The sequence below is a fragment of the Portunus trituberculatus genome, chromosome 29 (genome assembly GCF_017591435.1).
Source record: "Portunus trituberculatus isolate SZX2019 chromosome 29, ASM1759143v1, whole genome shotgun sequence".
Taxonomy (NCBI): Eukaryota; Metazoa; Arthropoda; class Malacostraca; order Decapoda; family Portunidae; genus Portunus; species Portunus trituberculatus.
Window position 1 is genome coordinate 12,945,360 of NC_059283.1, and position 20,585 is coordinate 12,965,944.

Sequence of the window (20,585 nt, forward strand, 5' to 3'; positions counted from 1 at the left end):
AATGCATATAGGATGAGGATCAAATGCCATGGTGTCGCTGGGTGTGGCCAGCGTGTTGCTGGCCTGGGGAACACTTGAGTATACCCTTCTGTTCTGATTGGTGTTTGTGGGCCTTCCTCAGCGACAACTATCCTCAAAAGTCACACAACTGATTATTTGGGCTCTCTGGTGTGTTTTTAGAGTTGATCAAGCAGAGTCCTTGTTGAGTTATGTCTCGAATCATGCAAACACTCTTGAAAACCACTAAAGCCAATCAAAAGCGGTCGTAACAAAACACTCCACCAGGACCGTACACAATAAACACACTTCTTCAAACTCTGTTGTTCATCAGAATAGAACAAAGTAACGTCTTACAGGGATTTTTTTTCATTCTTTTAATAACAAGAAAAAGATACCAAAAAATCCAAATTCAAATATAATTATAGTGATGTAACACTGAAACTCGTTCGTATATGCGCTTCGTTCTCTAAAAAGGCTAACATTCAAAGACCACAGAGACGTTTGGCAGTGTTTTTCATGGGGTATTTTTCCTCTTAATGTGCAGAAACATTATCAAACTCTCACTAGAATCACGAAAGCATCTCTAAAACCCTCAGTGGATTTCAGCTACACTTTGTTGGAATAAGAGACAAGGTGACAAAAGGCTCAGGAATTACAGACACCAATAAAAAGCACGAATAGGAGAGGTGACACAGTGACGGATGTAAAGATTTGTTTTCATAAACTTGCAAAACACACTTCATCGTTTGGTTGGATTCTGTTAAGCTTTATAAAGATAACGTTTGTAGCACAGCGAGATATGTACAAATTTGTTCTGTAGGATTCACAGACGCCACTTCATCTCTTCCCTTGATAAAGCTGATGATGTATTAGTTTCTGTTGGAAATAAAACAAAAATAAATAAACGTTTGTAACATAGTGGAAAATGTAAAGGTTTGCTCTAGAAAACAGCAACAATTCATCACTTGCGTTGATATAGCCGATGATAATTTGCTTTCTTTCTGCTGAGCATTAAAAAGAAAAAAAAAAAAAAAATAGCGTTTGTCTCTCACCCGCCAACTACAATAAAAGAGTGATATGCATAATTACCATCAAGCATTCACCATATTCATACGTGCATTATTACGTGAATAGGGTGATGTTAGTATTTATACGGTTTATATATTGTAATCCTCTTATGATGTATTTTCAAATTGATATCTATACTGAATTATGACCAATGGCACTCACTTTTTTTTTTTATAGAGAATGAAAATATATAAAAGTTCTAAATCTTTTTCAGAATACAAAACAAGTGAAATGAATATAGAAATCTCACACTCCCGCAGGTGATGTCCCGATGTGTTTATAGCGTTGATATATTGTAATGTTCTCGTAATGAATTCTTAGAGCGATGTTTACACTGAATCACGAATAAATATGTGAAGCTTTAACACAAACCCTCAAAATAAGAAAAAAAAAATGTTTACTTCGGAACATCAAAAAAAAACAAAAAACAAAGGAACAAAAAAAAACTAGCAAACGAAAAATATTGACCCCAAAAAATACGAGTTTTCAAAGCAAAAAAAGTAAAAAGAGTAAAAAGAGTAAAAAAGAGCAAAAGAAGGTAAAAAGAGTAAAGAAGTAAGTAAATAGTAAAATAAAAATAAAAAGAGTATAGAGATTAAAAAAAAATAGAGTAAAAAAGAGTAAGAAGAGTAAAAGAATAAAGAGTAAAAAAGTAAAAAAAAAGTAAAAATTAAGTGAAAAGAATAAAAAGTGCAAAAAAGTAGAGTATAAAAGAGTAAAAGGAGTAAAAGGGAGTAAAAAAGAATAAAAAACTAAAAAGATGAAAAAAAAAAATAAAAGCATAAACACTAAAAGAAGTAAACCACACGTGATGTTCTGATGTGACTTACAAAATATTACAATACTTCAGAACATCAAACAAATCAAACTGAATTACAACCAATGGAAAAACACACACATAAAAAAAAAAGAGAACAGAAATAGAAACTAAAAAGAACTCAATTTTTTTTTTCGAAGCATTTAAAAAAGGAGAAAATAAAGAAAATTATCCTACAGCCCCACAAGTGATAGTGATGTTCTGATGAGACTTCAATACAGGGGCACGTCACTGAGTATTGCCTCCACCAATGGGCGCCTAGGTGGTGGTGATGGTGATGGTGGTGGCGAGGGTTGTCCCTGCCCGGCGGGAAACATTTAGTGAAACATTTCATGCCAGAGAAAATGCTTCGTGTTTATTCATAAGTTGGTCAATAATTCTGGACACAATGTATTTGTTCTTCGTTAAGGGAATCTCTAAATGTATTCAGCTAGTGTTGTTGTTGTTGTTGTTGTTGTTGTTGTTGTTGTTGTTGTTGCTTTCGTTGTTGTTGTTGTTGTTGCTTTCGTTGTTGTTGTTGCTGTCACCATTATTAAGTGATAAACTGGAAACTTCACATCTCTCATCTCTTGCTAAAACAGCTTCTACGAAGTTAAGCGTTCTAAGGCGTCTCCGCCAGTTTTTCTCGCCCCTCCAACTGCTAACTCTGTACAAGGGCCTTATCTGTCCTTGTATGGAGTACTCTTCGCATGTTTGGGGGGTTTCACTCACACGTTTAATAGATAGAGTGGAATAAAAACTTTTCGTCTCATCAACTCTCCTCCTCTGACTGACTGTCTTCAATCTCTTTCTCACGGCCGGAATGTGTTATGTCTTATTATTTTCCACCGCTATTTTATTACTAACTCTTCTACTGATCTTGCTAAATGCCTCTAATGAAAGAGTTGACCAGTAATCTCAATAATTCATACTTTTCTCTAGTAAACTATGGAACTCCCTACCTGATTCTGTATTTCCATCTTCCTTCTACTTAACTTCTTTTAAGAGGGAGGTTTCAAGACACTTGTCCCGTTCTTTCGACTGACTTTTGACCTGTAAGGGGAGTGGCAATTAAGTGGGCCTTTTTTTTTTTTTGTTGCCCATGGCCAGCTTTCCCTCTTGCATAAAGAAAGGGCAACCCCTACACAAGCATTTGAAGCATCTTGGTTCACACTGCACCCCATTCTCCTCTAAATAAAAAGTAAAAGGATATCTAATTCAGATTTACGTTTATCTATGGGTTCTACCTTGATCTTATTGAGATTCATTGAGCTTGATGCTTTTTGAGTTCTCCCAATGAAGTGATTAACCGTGTTGATTGACACTACTATTTTGCTACGTCTGTCATGAATGCTGAAACCAAGTTAACAGCTGAAGATCTTCATTAGCTTGAACAACACTAGGTAATAATTCACTGTAATTGGCACCAATCAACAAGTCCTTTTTACCACATGGGCGACCAATCTGATCCTTTGATATTCCCACAAATAATTTAGGAACTATTGACACATCAATATCGTTGACTTTGGCAGATATCTCATCAATACAGATGGCGTTAATTTCCAGTGTCCGTCCAGCTCTATCAATTAACGGTATACAATATTCTTTGCTATAGTGATGCTCAATTACATTGCCGACCTTGATCATGGAGAGATTCACGTCCCTACCCTTCAACCTTAGCCTCTCTGCTATGCCATGTGTCACCAAAGTTATGTCAGAACCTGAATCCCAAAGCACCATGATAGGTTGAGTGTCACTGTATATTGTACTGGTATTCAACAAGGTGTTAAGAGAGTTTCCAGATACTGTGCTATGACTGGCTCCTTTCTCTTTAAAATGTAACAGTGGATGATGGTGATGGATACATACACCTTTACCCTTGATCAAGACATTGCACAGCCTGTTTGTATTAGTACAATTCCATGCTTGATGATATCCCTTTAACATCTAAAACATATGCCGTTGCTTCTAGCTAACTCAAACCTCTCCTTGTTACTGGTGTTTTTGAAATTATGACAATAAAAAATATCGTGATTCCTGGAATTGTGAATCCAGCAACCTCCATCATTATTTTCAGTCTTCCACTGCTTACATTAGTAGGGCATTGCATTGTGGGTTCTGCGGGATTTGTGGTGTCCATAAATCACGTGTCACGGAAGACTAATGAGAGCCACCCATGTCGGTAGTTAATGACGTATCAGGGCAAAACCAATCAGACCTTCGTCTATAGGAAGTCCAATGAGGCATAACATGCTAAGAGTTACTTACTTAGTATTGCATTTGTTTCTCGTAAGAGAGGGTGAAACACGTCAACTTATACCAGTTAGTGAGATGTTTTCACCATGGACGCCTGCCCACTGCTCGGACTTTTTTATGCAAGAGGAAACTATCCAAAGGCAAAAAAAAAAAAAGGCTCACTTAAACTACAAGTTCCCTAAAATATTAGAAAAGAGTTATCCAGAAGTGAGGGAAAAATGTCTTGAAACCTCCCTCTTAAAAGAAGTCAAGTCGTAGGAAGATGGAAATGCAGAAGCAGGCAGAGAGATGCAGAGTTTACCAGAAAAAGGTATGAATGATTGAGAATACTGGTTAACTCTTGTATTAAAGAGATAGACAGAATAGGGATGAGAAGAAGAAGAAAGCCTTGTGCAGCAAGGCCGTAGGAGGAGGGGAGGCATGCAGTTACCAAGATTAGTAGAGCATTCAGCATTGAAATAGCGATAAAAGATAGAAAGAGATGCAACATTTTGGCGGTGAGAAAGAGGCTGAAGACAGTCAGTCAGAGGAGGGGAGTTGATGAGACGAAAAGCTTTTGATTCCACCCTATCTAATAAAGCTGTAAAACTGTATGAGTGGAACACCAGCAAACATGCGAAGAGTATTCCATACAAGGATAGAGTTAGCAGTTGCAGGAGCGAGAAAAACTGGCGGAGATGCCTCAGAACGCCTAACTTCATAGAAGCTGTTTTAGCAAGAGATGAGATGTGAAGTTTCCAGTTAAGATTATGAACAAAGGACAGACCGAGGATATTCATTGTGGAAGAGAGAGAGACAGTGTCGTTGAAGAAGAGGGATAGTTGTCTAGAAGGTTGTGTCGAGTTGATAGATGGAGGAATTGAGTTTTTGAGGCATTGAAAACTACTAAATTTTCTCTGCCCCAAAAAATGGAAATCTTAGAAACATCTGAAGTCAGGCGTTCTGTGACGTCCCTGCATGATCTGTTGACTTCATGAAGGGTTGGTCGTCTCTAAAAGGACGTGGAAAGATGTAGGGTGGTATCATCAGCGTAGGAGTGGATAGGGCAAGAAGTTTGGTTAAGAAGATCATTAATGACAGGACAGAACTCTGAGGAACACCACTATTAATAGATTTAGGAGAAGAACAGTGGCCGTTTGCCACAGCAGCAATAGAGTGGTCGGAAAGGAAACATCAGATAAAGTTTCAGAGAGAAGGATAGAAGCCGTAGGAGGGCAGTTTTGAAATCAAAGCTTTGTGTCACACTCTATCAAAAGCTTTTGATTTGTCTAACACCTACAGCAAAAGTTTCACCGAAATCTCTAAAAAAGGATGACCAAGACTCACTAAGGAAAGCCAGATCACCAGTAGAGCGATCTTGACGGAAGCCATACTGGCGATCAAACAGAAGATTGTGAAGTGACAGATTTTTGAAAATCTTCCTATTCAGGACGGATTCAAAAACTTTAGACAAGCAAGAGATTAAAGCTATAGGACGGTAGTTTGAGGGGTAGAACGGTCACCCTTTTTAGGAACAGACTGAATGTAGGCTAACTTCCAGCAGGAAGGAAAGGTAGAAGTCGATAGACAAAGTTGGAAGAGTTTGGCCAGGCAAGGTGCAAGCACGGAAGCACAGTTTTTGAGAACAATAGGAGGGACCCCATCAGGTCCATAAGCCTTCCGAGGGTTTAGGCCAGCGAGGGCATGGAAAACATCATTACGAAGAATTTTAATTGTAGACATGAAATAGTCAGAGGGAGGAGGAGAGGGAGGAACAAGCCCAGAATCGTCCAAGGTGGAGTTGTGAGCAAAGGTTTGAGAGAAGAGTTCAGCTTTAGAGACAGAAGAGATGGCAGTGGTGCCATCAGGATGAAATAAAGGAGGAAAGATGAAGAAGTGAAGTTATTTGAGATGTTTTGGCTAGATGCCAGAAGTCACGACGGGAGTTTGAGTTTGAAAGATTTTGACATTTTCTATTTATGAAAGAGTGTTTGGCAAGTTGAAGAACAGACTTGGCATGATTCCGGCAGAGATATAAAGTGCATGAGATTCAGGAGATGGAAGGCTCAAGTACCTTTTGTGGGCAACCTCTCTATCATGTATAGCACGAGAACAGGCTGAGTTAAACCAAGGTTTAGAAGGTTTAGGTTGAGAAAAGAATGAGGAATGTACGCCTCCATGCCAGACACTATCACCTCTGTTATGCGTTCAGCACAAAGAGATGGGTCTCTGACACGGAAGCAGTAATCATTCCAGGAAAATCAGCATAATACCTCCTCAGGTCCCCCAACTGGCAGAGGCAAAACGCCAGAGGCACCTTCGCTTTGGGGATCCTGTGGAGGGATTGGAGAAATAGGACAAGATACAGAAATGAGATTGTGATCGGAGGAGCCCAACGGAGATGAAAGGGTGACAGCATAAGCAGAAGGATTAGAGGTGAGGAAGAGATCAAGAATGTTGGGCGTGTCTCCAAGACGGTCAGGAATACGAGTAGGGTGTTGCACCAGTTGCTCTAGGTCATGGAGGATAGCAAAGTTGAAGGCTAGTTCACCAGGATGGTCAGTGAAGGGAGAGGAAAGCCAAAGCTGGTGGTGAACATTGAAATCTCCAAGAATGGAAATCTCAGCGAAAGGGTAGAGGGACAGAATGTGCTCCACTTTGGAAGTTAAGTAGTCGAAGAATTTACTATAGTCAGAAGATAAACAGCACAGATGAATTTAGTTTGAGAGTGACTGTTAAGTCGAAGCCAGATGGTGGAAAACTCGGAAGACTCAAGAGCGTGGGCACGAGAGCAAGTTAAGTCGTTGCGCACATAGACGCAACATCCAGCTTTGGAATGAAAATAAGAATAGAGAAAGTAGGAGGGAACTGAGAAGGGGCTACTGTCAGTTGCCTCAGACAGCTGTGTTTCGGTGAGGAAAAGAAGATGAGGTTTAGTAGAGGAGAGGTGGTGTTCTACAGATTGAAAATTAGATCTAAGACCGCGAATGTTGCAGAAGTTAATGTAGAAAAGTTAAGGGAGGTGTCAAGGCATTTGGGGTCATTATCAAAAAAGGCGTCCGACCTGGGGACATTTTTGGTCCCTTTCCCAGAAAGGGACTCCGAGGAGCTATAATCGGTTCCCATTTTTCTTTTAAATTTAGATTTTTAGGTGAAGAGTGCATGTGTGGTAAGTGCATGTAGTTTTGTGTGAAGGAGAGTTGTCTTTAGAGGGTAGGCTGTTTGCCCTTGAGTTGTGAGACATAAAGAGAAACGTTCAGCGAGATCACAACTAGCTTTAGGAGATTCACAGCACCCCCTGAACTAGTGCTATTAAATCTCACTGGGAGTAATGAGGAATGTAGTACACTTCTATGCCAGACACTATCACCTCTGTTATGCATTTAGCACACAGAAATGGGTCTCTGACACAGAAACAGTACTCATTCCAGAGAAAATCAGCGTAATACCTTCTCAGGTCACCCCAACCAGCAGAGACAAAATACTAGGGCACCTTCGCTTTGGGGGATCTAGAGGAGGGATCGGGGAAATAAAACAAGATACAGAAATGAGCAGCATACGCAGAAAGATTTGAAGTAAGGAAAAGATCAAGAATGTTGGGCGTATCTCCAAGACGGTCAGAAATACGAGTAGGGTGTTGCACCAGTTGCTCTAGGTCATGGAGGATAGCAAAGTTGAAGGCTAGTTCACTAGGATGGTCAATGAAGGGAAAGGAAAGCCAAAGCTGGTGGTGAACATTGTTACGACCGTCAGATATTTAATAGATTGTAATATATGTTAGGCTAAGTTGTGATGGCGTCCTGACAGTAATATTTTCGTTGTGTATTATTGTAATACTCTCAGGACGGCCTTTCTTATATATATATATATATATATATATATATATATATATATATATATATATATATATATATATATATATATATATATATATATATTCCATTGTATTATATATTAGTATTTCGTGATTCGTATGTATATATTGTATTACTTTACTTATATGCTTCGAGTGTGAAGCGGCTGCCCGTCGGAGGTTCTAGAGAGTGTCGTGACTCCATCTTTGTTATTGTCCTTTGTGAAGACAGGAGGGCAAGGTGCTGGGTCCAATCAGATCGTCTGATGATCATGCCCTCTGGCAGATGTAGAGTGTTTAGCCAATGGGTGCTCAGATTACATCATGTGACATAATGTTTTCCCCTCGAGACAAAGGCGTATGAACTGACGCCAGGCAGACAACACTGGGATTGCCTGGGGCCAGCATCTGTGACTGCCGCTCTCAGCTCCCCTCGTCTCTTTGTTGTTCATAGCTGAGTATTTTTCCTTTTAATTCCTGATTCTGCTAGGATTCCGATTCTCTTTGGCACTTATAGTCACTGTGTTTAGTGACGTGTGAACATTTTGGTGTTTTGGGTGTTTAAACATATATTTTGGTGATTTATCTTTGTCTGGCGCAGAGGGACGCCAGACCGGCCATTTTGTGGGTATAGCCAAGAGAAACTTTTGGGTGCTATTGTTTATATATTACCTGGCAATCATAATATTTGTGGTGATTTACCTATTATTGTGTGTACCAGCCAGAGGGGAGGGCAGTGTGTTGCGTAATTATTTACTTATTGTCTCTATTATATTATGATGTACTATTATTTGCTTATTTTGTGGTCTCTTATCATACTTTTTCACCCCCTAAGCAGCTTCATTATTATATTTCTTGGTGTTGAGGAGTTATTTCTTTTGTGTATGTGGTATTGAGCTGCAGGTGGGTTGACGCCCCATGGGTGACATATAGTTTCGGTTTACAACAGCTCTGTTTAAACTTATTTCTTGACTTATTTTCTGATTTATCATATTTTGTGGTGCTATATTGTTGTGATTGCCATTATATTCTTTATTTGGATGTGATTATCATACTTTTAACTATCCTACGGGCCTTAAGTTTAATGTTGATTGTTGTTAATTTAACTTTGCTCATTTTTGTGAAATAAATTAGGTTAAGGATTTAAATTCCTTTTCTTAATCTTTCCTTATTATTATTTTTTAGTTCTCTTACATCCTTAAGTTGCCTTTTGCGTTAAGAACCGTTGCATTGGAGCCTGATCACTCTTCATTTCTTTATCTTAATATTTTATGTTTTATTGAATGATTTAACCTAATCAGTGACAGGTGCCCACAGTCCTTGTGGGTACCCAGCCAGGCCAGCTCAGGGGCGTAACAACATTGAAATCTCTAAGGATGGAGATCTCCGCGAAAGGACAGAGGGACAGAATGAGCTCCACTTAAAATATTAAATAGTCAAAGAATTTACTATAGTCAGAGGAGTTAGGTGAGAGACAGACAGCACATATAAATTTAGTTAGAGAGTGACTATTGAGTCGAAGCCGGATGGTGGAAAACTCGGAAGATTTGAGAACATGGGCACGGAAGCAAGTCACATAAACGCAACATCCAGCTTTAGAACGAAATAAATGAGGATGGAGAAAGTGGAAAGGAAGAGAAGGGGCTACTGTCAGTTGCCTGAGACAGCTGTGTTTCGGTGAGGAGAAGATGAGGTTTAGTAAAGGAGAGGTGGTGTTCAACATATTGAAAATTAGATCTTAGACCGCGAATGTTGCAGAAGTTTATGAAGAAAAAATTGAGGGAAGTGCCAAGACATTTTGGGTCGCTACCGAGAGAGCAGTCCGACCTGGGACTGTTAGGGACAACAGAGTTGTCTTTTCACTCCTGCAGTCAGTGAAGGACGTGAATAAGAAGTCAGAACCCAGGGGCACATTTGACTACATGTCTTCTGATGGCATCCTCGTTGCTAGATGTTGGCGTGGAGTCTTTGGGTGAGATTGATTGGTATGACAGAAGAGTCAAGAAGAAATACAACAGCAGCATGGGAGGCAATGATGAGAGTGATATGCTCACCCACCTCTACAAGACCTCATTTAAGGCTAAGAGGTTTTGCATACATCCTCGACCTGACTGTAAGCAATGCCTGGATCCTCTAAAAGAGGGATTGTTTGACATTACAGTGCAGATTGAAGCCTCTCAAGGAGTTTTGTCTGGACATCTCAGCTTCAAGATGCCCATCATCAGGGTCAACAGGCAATCCAGCCAAGTATTGCGGCCCGTCAGGATGCCACCTCTCTCCATATGCCGATGCATGTGGAGAAGAGACAGACCTGCAAGTTCTGTTCAAGCAAAGATAACATTCACAGGTCACGCTGGATCTGTGAAAACTGTAACATGGCATTGTTTTACTGATAAAAGAAACTGCTTTTCTTTATTCCATAAAGTAGGTTCAGAGTAATGGAAATATATAATGATATTTTGTAAGTAAACAAAATAACCACATAACTCATTGTTTCTTTTATACAACTTAATTCAAGGTTAAGAATAATGAGAAAAAAAAATAGAATAAAATAAAACCTGATACAATTATTTGTTGGTGAGTTAATCAGTGGTATGTGGTAAAGAAGACTAAAATGGACAAGAAAATCAAACAGAATCAGTCCAAAAATAAGTATTGGTAAAGAACAGGATGAACATTTAGAATGAAATATATGTTAATTAGTGAATCAAGAGTGATATCATCTAAATCTAAAGTTGTCCATAACAGTCCGATGCATCCAGTATGGGCTGAACACAGTTCGTCACCATTGCTTGATATTATTTCAGAAACTATGCTTCATATAAAAAAAAAGTGTCAAAAACAAAATGGTCTTGTAATTAAGAGTAAAATAACATAGCAAAACGACTTTTTGATATCTGTAAAATCTTAAGGTGGATTGTAAAGGGTTTAACACTGATACTGGCTCACCTCTTCCTTTTCACTAAGTCGATCTCATCTTGCAAACCCATCATGGTTGAAGCCGGAATGTTAAGGGAACCGAAAGGGCAGCGAACCAACAAATTCGTAACATCCTTTTATTGCTTGAAGTGTTTCGGCCTGAAATGCAGCGTTTTCTTAATACATGTACAACACACAACACAACTCAAATCACTCTAAAGGGTAAGCGAAGACAATGTAATAGCATAGAATCATATACTTATAAACCCTACACTATCAATTGACTTCCATATACCTCAGCCATAGCCACCATAGAAACACACACTTACAAACCCTACACCATTATTGAACTTCCATATATCTCAGCCATAGACACCATAGACACCATACACTTACAAATTCAGCACAATCAGTTGACTTCCATATACCTCAGCCATAGATCCCATAGAAACACACACTTACAAACCCTACACCATTAGTTGACTTCCATATACCTCAGCCATAGACACCATACACAAATTCAGCACAGATCAGTTATCTTCCATACTCCTCATCAGAAATCAACACACAATTTAACTTAACTCCACGACTTGCCACTCATAACTGTCTCAAATAGTACTTACTTCACTGGCCACATCGACGCCCATCGACACCCAGTGATACTTCCCTGACCTGCCAACACAACATTCTCAAGTCCGGCGTCCTCTACATACATTCCCATCTGGCAATAATATCCACCGTCCATGATCCTCCCTAAACATACTCGCTGTTTCTAATCATCATTACTAAAAGATAATCACAGCAATGGGAGCAAATACCCACAACACTAACACACTAACTTACAGAAGAAAACACCATCAACAACTGCTACTACCACCACTACTACTATCATGAAATATGTCTTAACACTATCATTAATAACCAAAGAGAAAATGATGATGATGATAATAATAATAATAATAATAATAATAATAATAATAATAATAATAATAATAATAATAACAACCACCTACCTGTCAACATACAACAATACCCATGATTACATTACATCACCCTGCCAACACTCACCTTAAAACCCTAAAAAACAATAAACAAAACCAAAAACCCCATTAAGTATGTATTCTGGCTTGTCACTATATTTTTTTCTTTAATTTTCCACTCAAATTCTGACGAGAGTGCAGACGAGAGAGCGTTTAAGACCACCATAGGAAAGTCACCCCTATTGTCCTGTTCTTTAAGTCCCGTTTTCTTCGTCCTTGACTCAGGGATTGAGGACAGCAGGAAAGGCAAAAGATTATAGACCTTACTGTGCTTAGAAATTGGGTTCAATATAGCTTATCGCGGTGTGCAGGTCGGCTAGGAAGAGGAGGAGGAGGAATAGAGTTGGGAGGAGGTAAGGGAAGATGGAAAGAAGAGGAAGAAGAGAAGGAAGGAAAAGAGAGTAAGAAGAGTATGAAAGAGCGCGGGGAACAGAGAGAGAGAGAGAGAGAGAGAGAGAGAGAGAGAGAGAAATGAAATAGATGGAAAGAGAAAGGGGAGGAAAAGGATGAGAGAAAAGGAAAACGAAGAGAAAAGAACGGAGAGAGAGAGAGAGAGAGAGAGAGAGAGAGAGAGAGAGAGAGAGAGAGAGAGAGACGTGTTGTTCAATCGATTACCGCCAACACGTGGCTGTACAAGTAAGATGCTTTGGTGAACCAGAACAAGCGAGGGACACCAAATTTCTCTCTCTCTCTCTCTCTCTCTCTCTCTCTCTCAAGTCCGTACCCTCCCTTCCTCTCCTTATTCTCTTTCTCCTCTCAAACTCTATTCCGTCTTCCTTTCCCTTCCTCTTTCCCTTCCCATTCCTTCTCTTTTCCACTCTCCCATCACCAGCTTCTCCTTTCTGTCAGGGCCTCATAGTTATCCTCTCTCTCTCTCTCTCTCTCTCTCTCTCTCTCTCTCTCGTTTGTTGGACCCTCTTTCTCCTCCTTTTCTCTCATTCATTTCCTCTCTCTCTCTCTCTCTCTCTCTCTCTCTCTCTCTCTCTCTCTCTCTCTCTCTCTCTCTCTCTCTCTCTGTTGCTACGGAAAGATACCCGAGACACCCCCCTCCCCCCATCCCCCATCAAAGTTAGACCGTTGTAGCAGCTTCTGTAAAGACAAGTCCTGTTTCGGTGTGTGGGTATCTATCTAATGGTAAGCCTGCCTTCCCCTGGTATTGGCTTGCGCGGGTTTCTTACATTATCATACGCCCTTGTTCTGTTAGCGTGTGCTGTTAGGGAGGTAATGCGCGTCTCGTAAAGTGTGCGTGGTATTATTGTTACTATTATTTTTTTTTCGTGTAAATGTAACCGTAGAAAGACGATGTAAAGGTTGTGTTTTTAGTGTGTTGTCAGTGTGTGTGTTGTGGCTATTAGCGTCAGTGTTGTATTGTGTTGCATTATCAATTTTGCTTCGTGTACATGTGTAAAGGTAGAAAGAAATTGTAAGGGAGTGGTTGTGTTGTAAGTGTTGTAAATGTGTTGGTGTGTTGTGGTTATTAGTGTTGTATTGTGTTGTATTACCATTTCTTTGGTGTAAATGTGTAACAGTAGAAAGCAATGTAAAGGAGTGTTGTAAGTGTGTTGTCTGTGTTGTTAGTGTGTAAGTCTTATTAGTGCCAGTGTTGTATTGTGTTGCATTTTCATTTCTTTCGTGTAAAAGTGTAACGGTAGAATGAAATGTAAAGGTTGCATTTTTTAGTGTGTGTTGTCGGTGTGTTGTGAGTGTGTGTGTGTTGTGGCTATTAGTGTCAGTGTTGTATTGTGTTGCATTTTCATTTGTTTCGTGTAAAAGTGTAAAGGCAGAAAGCAATGTAAAGCAGTGGCTGTGTTGTAAGTATGTTGTAAATGTGTATATGGTGTTTTGTGTTGCAGTTATTAGATACACTTTAAAAATTTGTGTTGTATTGCTGTTTGTTTCTTTCCCACGTAATGTAAGAAAAATAAAAAGTAAAGCTAAATTCTCACTTTGAATGTACAATGTTTTCAATTAAGATAGTTTGAGTACGCAGTAGTAGTTAGAGTTCAAATATACACTTAGTCTATTGATCTTTATTTATTCATTTATTTATTTATTTCATTTATTTTATTTCATTTTTTTTTCAGTCCACCTTGCTAGATTTTTTTTGGCAGTCTCGCAAAATTAAACGTATTATTTGCTCTTTTTTTTTTATCCAATTGATTAATGCAAGAGATAACCTGTACCTTCACTCTTTCAGTACACTTCTATATGTAAATTCTTGAATATTGCTTTACTTTGGCAGTCTCGCCAAATTAAATGTATTATTTGCTCTTCTTATTTTATCCAGTTAATCCATGCAAGAGTTAACCTTTACCTTCACACTTTCAATACACTTCTAAACGTAAATTTTGAATATTGCTTTACTTTTCATTCATATTTTAGTTACTTTTATCTACTATTCAATAAAATGTACTCTTCTTTACGAGAAAGCTCCAAAACTAACCTGGTCATCTCAACAAACACTTTTTATCTAGTACGAATAGCAGGAAATTAATGGCGTTTTATGAGTTCCTCTTAGTTGTTGTCTAGCTCATTTTACACTTAGAGGAAAAAGAAGTATGTTTGCATTCAGCTTATTGTATGAGCGCCTCGGCAATGCAGTAGATCTAGAAACACTTAGCTCTCTAATTTTTTAAGAGATGATCAGCAGAGTAGAGAAGCGTTTCGTAAATAATGTAGAGATGTACGTGATTTGTCATTAGAACCACAAAAAATACTCTTACAAACCGTGTCATTTCAGTTAGATCCTTTGGAAAGTTCAAGTGTAGGGATAAGTGTTTCAGAATAGTATGGTGTTTGGTGAACGTTCCCCATACGACTGTTCACTTCACGAGTCTCACCGAGTTCACGAATTGCTCAAAACCCGAGACAAGCAGGGACGCAAATGCCACAAGACCGTAATCTGAATCACCTCAGCGCTTCATCTCCACTTTATTAAAAGATCTCTAACAGAAGTTACGATGGTTTCTGAGTGTGTTTTTTAATGGTTCTATATTGACAAGATTTCTACATTATTGACAGGAACACATTCAAGAATCCATAGTTATGGTTCTATTGACACTTTCTATAGGAAACTGTTTTCATGGGTCTACTGACAGATTAACAAGATTTCTACGTTATTAACAGGAAAAATCCATTTGATAAACTGGGTAATCAACTCCATTGCCCTTGAAAATAGTCATGGTGAGAAAGAAATACTTGTTTTGAATGCGGACCTGTGTGGTATGTAGGGGAAGTTTAGTGGAAGGTTAACAACACTATGGAGACGCAAAATAACCGAGTAAATACACAAATTAGTGTATAAATGAAAGATAAGTTAATAAATAGATAGTAGAAACATGCAAGTCCTCCCTCGTCGACATTCTCTGTGACTGAACCAAACGGTCCACACCCAGCAGTATCGTCCAAACGTTTGGTGCCACCCAAGTGTTGCGCCACATTACGTACGTAGTGCTGCTGCTGCGCCTCTCCCTCGGTTACTATGCAGCTCTGCCCAGTGAGGACGTACCAGAGTAACCAGACTATATAACATGGCTCCCTTTTAAGTGCAAGGAAGCTAGAGTTATCAAGATCTGGTCACTTCTTAAGACTTTTTTGATCGTTTATAAGTAAGTTCGGTGTATTTCGGGTCTAATAAGAATAATTGATCCCAGATAAAAGTGGTAGAAATATCTCACTTTAGTTCACTCATTTGTCCAGTGATTAGTACTACCATGCAGACATAAGAGTAGATAAAGGAATATATAAACGAAAAAAAAGGAAAATATAAAGGAAAAAAGTGAATAGATAAATAGATAATAAATAAAGCAATATAAAAATTGAAGAGAGAAATGAACCTCTCCTCGCATGAAATAGACCACAACGATTTATTTACTTAGTTTTTTTTTGTTGTGGTTTTCCTTTGATCATCAACCCAAAACAAACCTCAAGTTACCAAAGTCACCCGAATAGGTATTTTTATGTTTATTACCCACTCACAACACATTTTTTTTCTTCAATACCAATGGCTAATGAACTAATCCTCTAATTCTCCATTATCAATCAGTGGTAGAAAAAAAATCCCGTTGCATCTTTCCTCTTTCCTCCAAAATTTGGCTGACCAGAGTAAGGAGTCAGTCATTGGAAGTGCAGAGAAGTGTCTAGAATAGGTCTGAGCAGGGGCCGGCAGAGACCACCAATATCCTCACACCCGCAGCACACTTGCAGTCAGTGTACGTGACATGTTGCAACACGAAGACAAAATGAACACAGGTGGAGGCAAGTGGTAAGGAAACAAAATGAAGCAACAACGCAAGCATTTCTTTATATCAGAGGAGCAGCTGCGGTCAAAACGTATGTGTGCCTCTCGCTTACGTCACTTAACGCTGGAGGTGGCGCTGCTGCTGGTGGTGCTGCTGCTGCTATTTCCTCACCCTAATGCGCAGTTTTTCATGTAACGACGATTAGGGCAATACTCACAACTAACTTCCGACTCTTATCTCCACAGACCTCAGGAACACAGATGATCAGTGATATTCTCCCGGCCTTTCTCCACACTGGTGATACACGATCATTCTTCAAATACTGCTATATTAACCAAACTTGTTAGGACATGACTAATTCTTTTTATTTTTTTTTCTCTCTCTCTCTTTCCTCAGAACATCAACCTTATGAAAATACACCACTCAAGGCAATTGGGTCACTATTATTAGCAGGATCAGTATTATAAGCAAGACACAATCTGAACACAGCCACTATCACCGTCACTTCACAGAAACTTGCTCTACGGATGGAGAGAGAGCGTGGGCGGGATGTAAGATAGACCCAGTGGCAGCGGCAACAAACGTTTGGTCCATCTACGTGGTAAGAGCGTGTTGGGAATGTCTATGTACGCCAATCTAACACTCCTATTTCTCATCTTTTGTCTACCTCAAACTGCTACAATTCTACGGCATGTCAACTGAACATTAACAAAAAGCCCATGACATAATTTCAACATCCTGAGATCAAGAGGAACCTTCCAAATACGAACATTCATAACTAAACAAGGAAATGCCATCAACTCCGGAATCCCTCTTACTTGCTTGCCGCTTGCCTCTCCTCCACCACTTCCGTTTTCATTCAAGCCCTCTACTAACGCCTCTCCAGCCTCGTGATGCAAGAATGTCACGTCCACCACTACAATAACTCCACGAAATGAAGAGTTCGGAATAATGTGAACTGGTAACGTCTCTAGACTGAAGGTCACGTGTTTAAGCGACAAATACCAGAGAGAGAGAGAGAGAGAGAGAGAGAGCCAAACGTTCAGCTCCCAGACAGCAATCGGGCAGCGAACCTGTGGTATGGCCATGGGACACCGAATCGAGCCGAGATAGACGAAAATGATGAACAGAGAGAGAGAGAGAGAGAGAGAGAGAGAGAGAGAGAGAGAGAGAGAGAGAGAGCATGCGAAAACGAGGTATATACAAAAAAAAATAACTAACAAAAATACATAAAAGAAAACTAAAAAAAAAAAAAAAATTTAAACAAGAGGAGGAGAAAGAGAAGAGAGGAGAGGTTAAGAAAGGATTCAAAAGCTTTAAACTTAAGGTGATGAAGGTTTTAAGGTTCGAGAAAAGAAGTTTGATCCCTTTTGAGGTTGGAAAGAGGGCGAGGGAAGGGGGAAGTTGTAGGCTCAGGTGAAGATTCAGAGAGGGGAGTCAGATTGGAGGAAAAAGATGGAAGGAAGAGAGAGAGAGAGAGAGAGAGAGAGAGAGAGAGAGAGAGAGAGAGAGAGAGAGAGAGAGAGAGAGAGAGAGAGAGAGAGAGAGAAGGGAAGGAGAGGGAAGGAAAAGTAGAGAAGAAAGCAACATAGGACTGGTACGGAAGGAGAGGAAAAAATAATAAAAAAGGGTGAAAATGTTAAAAGAAGTAAGTAAAGAAGTAAATAGAACAACAGTGACCAGCCCAACAAAAGGAAAATCTTGATACTACCATCTCCTTTTTCTTTATTTTTTCTTTTTTTCCTTCTTTTAATCTTCTAAACACTGTAACTTGATAATATTACCTTAATTTTCCTTCATTATTTCCCTTTTCTTTTTTTTCCCTTTCTTCTAAACATGGTAGCTCTAGAAAGTGAAAAGAGAAAGTGAAAGGGAAAAGAAAGAGAAACGGAGTAAATCGAGAAATATGGTGAAAACAAGAACGAAGAAAGAAAAATCAGCAAAAACCAGCAAAATCATTAAACCAAGTTAAGGATCAACATTATTCCACTCAATGCATGGCGTCAGAGAGAAGAACGTCCCAACCAAGGTGTGTGCAGGCCCCATATTGCCCGCCAGGTGACGCCGCGTGGACAAGTCAGTGAGTTATGTGCTGCTGGGTTACTTTCCTCACCTGTGCTTGTTGACGGGCACCTGATTAGATCAACAAAAGACTTCAGAGTACGAACAACCACCAAATGTCGCCTAAACTTGATACAACAAGAAGTAACGATAGGTATGTAATAATGATGTCACCTAAACTGGATGGAACAAGAAGTAATGATAGATAGGTAATAATGATGTCACGTAAAGTAAATACAACAAGACGTAATGACATATAATGATGTCACCTAAACTGGATACAACAAGAAGTAATGATTGATATCTTATAATGATGCCAAATAAACTGAATAGAATAGAAAATAATGAAAGATACCTGATAATGATGTCAATTAAACTGGATGGAACAAGAAGTAACGATAGACACACCTTGATGTGAATTAAAGTCAAAACAAGAAGAAGCTAGACACAAGAGGAAGTGAAGACAGATACGCAATGATGACAGATACCTAGTTATGATGTAAATTAAGCTAGATAGAACACAAAGTAAAGATAAATACTTAATATAATCATGCTAACTAAACTGGAGAGAACAACAAGTGAGAGATACTTAACAATGATGCCTAAACTGGAGAGAACAAGAAGTAATGGCCTACAGGTGATAAAAGACATAAAAAGGCATTCGTTCTCAAATAGTTAGGTGAATGGATTGGACTCAGTAATCAGGCTGTTAGGAGTGAGTCATTAAGGATAGCACAAATATATAGATGGATAGATAGTGGAAATAAATGGGCATTGCTACGTGTCAGGCTGATGGCTCCTTGCTGTTTCCCTATTTCCCTATCTTCTAACTACTCAGAAAAAATTAAACCACAATAGAATAGCAGTTTCCTTATTTCCTTGTTATAAAGTACTCAGAAATAAAAAAATCACAATAAAATAGGATAGAAAAAAAAAATAACACTAAAATATAGATATACATAAACACTACAATGAAAACCCAATCAGTGACACAAACACGTCACGTAGAGAACAACTACACGACACAGAGAAAATAGTAATAAAATAAACACAAGAAAAGTGCAGATTAAATAAACGAAACATGCCAGAGTACGAACAATCAAACATGACGATTAAAAAATATAAAAACAAGAAAACATCGCAAAACCACGAAATCAAGGGCATCGGGTAAAGAAAAAGTATCGCGAGGGTAAAAAAAATGGTAAAGAAACACGACAAGAAAGAACAAGAAAGAAAACGGAAGGAGGAGAACGTGCAGACAGACAGCAACACGAGACCCACTCCACTCACGTCAAGGTCACACACACACACACACACACACACACATATACACAAATAGGTAGCAAGTACAAAAACAAGAAATTAAACAAACGAAATATAACATAAAATGAAACGAAGTAAACAACAATAAGGTAAAATACTCGTACATAAAGAGACCTAAAAACAAATAAACACATGAAAATTAATAGAAAAAAAACTAAATGTATTGATAAAAAAAAAAAAAAACTGATACGCTGAAAAAATATAAAAATCTTTTGCTTTGCGTCACTGTTCTTTATACATGGGTGAGGAAAAGTTAAGAAAAAAAATACTTCTATATTTAACAGAGTACTTTTGAGATCAGAGCAGATAACATGTTTTAATGAGAAACTGGAAGGAGAAAAAGTTTATCCACTCACTGTGATACGAAACAATTAACATCAGAAATAATGCATGATATCTTTACACGTATCTTAAAAAAAACCTACGGAATAAAAAAGTAATAGATCTAGCAATTGCAACATCGTTTAAAGAATGAAACTGGTTGCAGAGCAAGTCAAGGTGTCCCACAATGATTAGTAATTAAGGAAAGACTACCAAACAACAGGTGAAGGATTAAAATAAGAAAAAAAATCAAGGTAAATCGAGTATGAACACAGCCATTTACTTTACTATCGGTTCTAACTACACAACCAAAACACAATGAACGAAACAAACATTAAGAAATACCAAAATAGCATTCAGATTATTAAAATGAGTGAGAAAATCAAGGTAAACTGAAAAGGAACACAGCCATTTACTTTACTCAACCTGTTTCTAACTACACAACTAAAACGCAATGAACAAATAAAACAAACATTAAGAAATAACAAACAGCATTCAGATTGTCAAAATGAGTGAAGAAAAATCAAGGTGAAAAGGAACACAGCCATTTATTTCTCAACCTGTTTCAACTACACAACTAAAACGCAATGAACAAATAAAACAAACATTAAGAAATAACAAACAGCATTCAGATTATTAGATTAGATAGTTAAGAAAAATCAAGGTAAACTGAAAAGGAACACAGCCATTTACTTCGCCACCTGTTTCAACTACACAACCAAAACACA

The 20,585-nt window shown here is 38.5% G+C and overlaps 1 long non-coding RNA gene across 1 annotated transcript; it reads right to left on the bottom strand.

Moving 5' to 3' along the window:
• Window positions 1-521: 521 nt before the first annotated feature.
• LOC123510427 lies at window positions 522-16,867 on the bottom strand. The gene is made up of 3 exons (XR_006676494.1): window positions 16,370-16,867; window positions 10,902-11,030; window positions 522-876 (listed from the first exon to the last, which is right to left on the bottom strand). It is a non-coding gene; the product is annotated as an uncharacterized LOC123510427 (long non-coding RNA).
• Window positions 16,868-20,585: the final 3,718 nt, after the last annotated feature.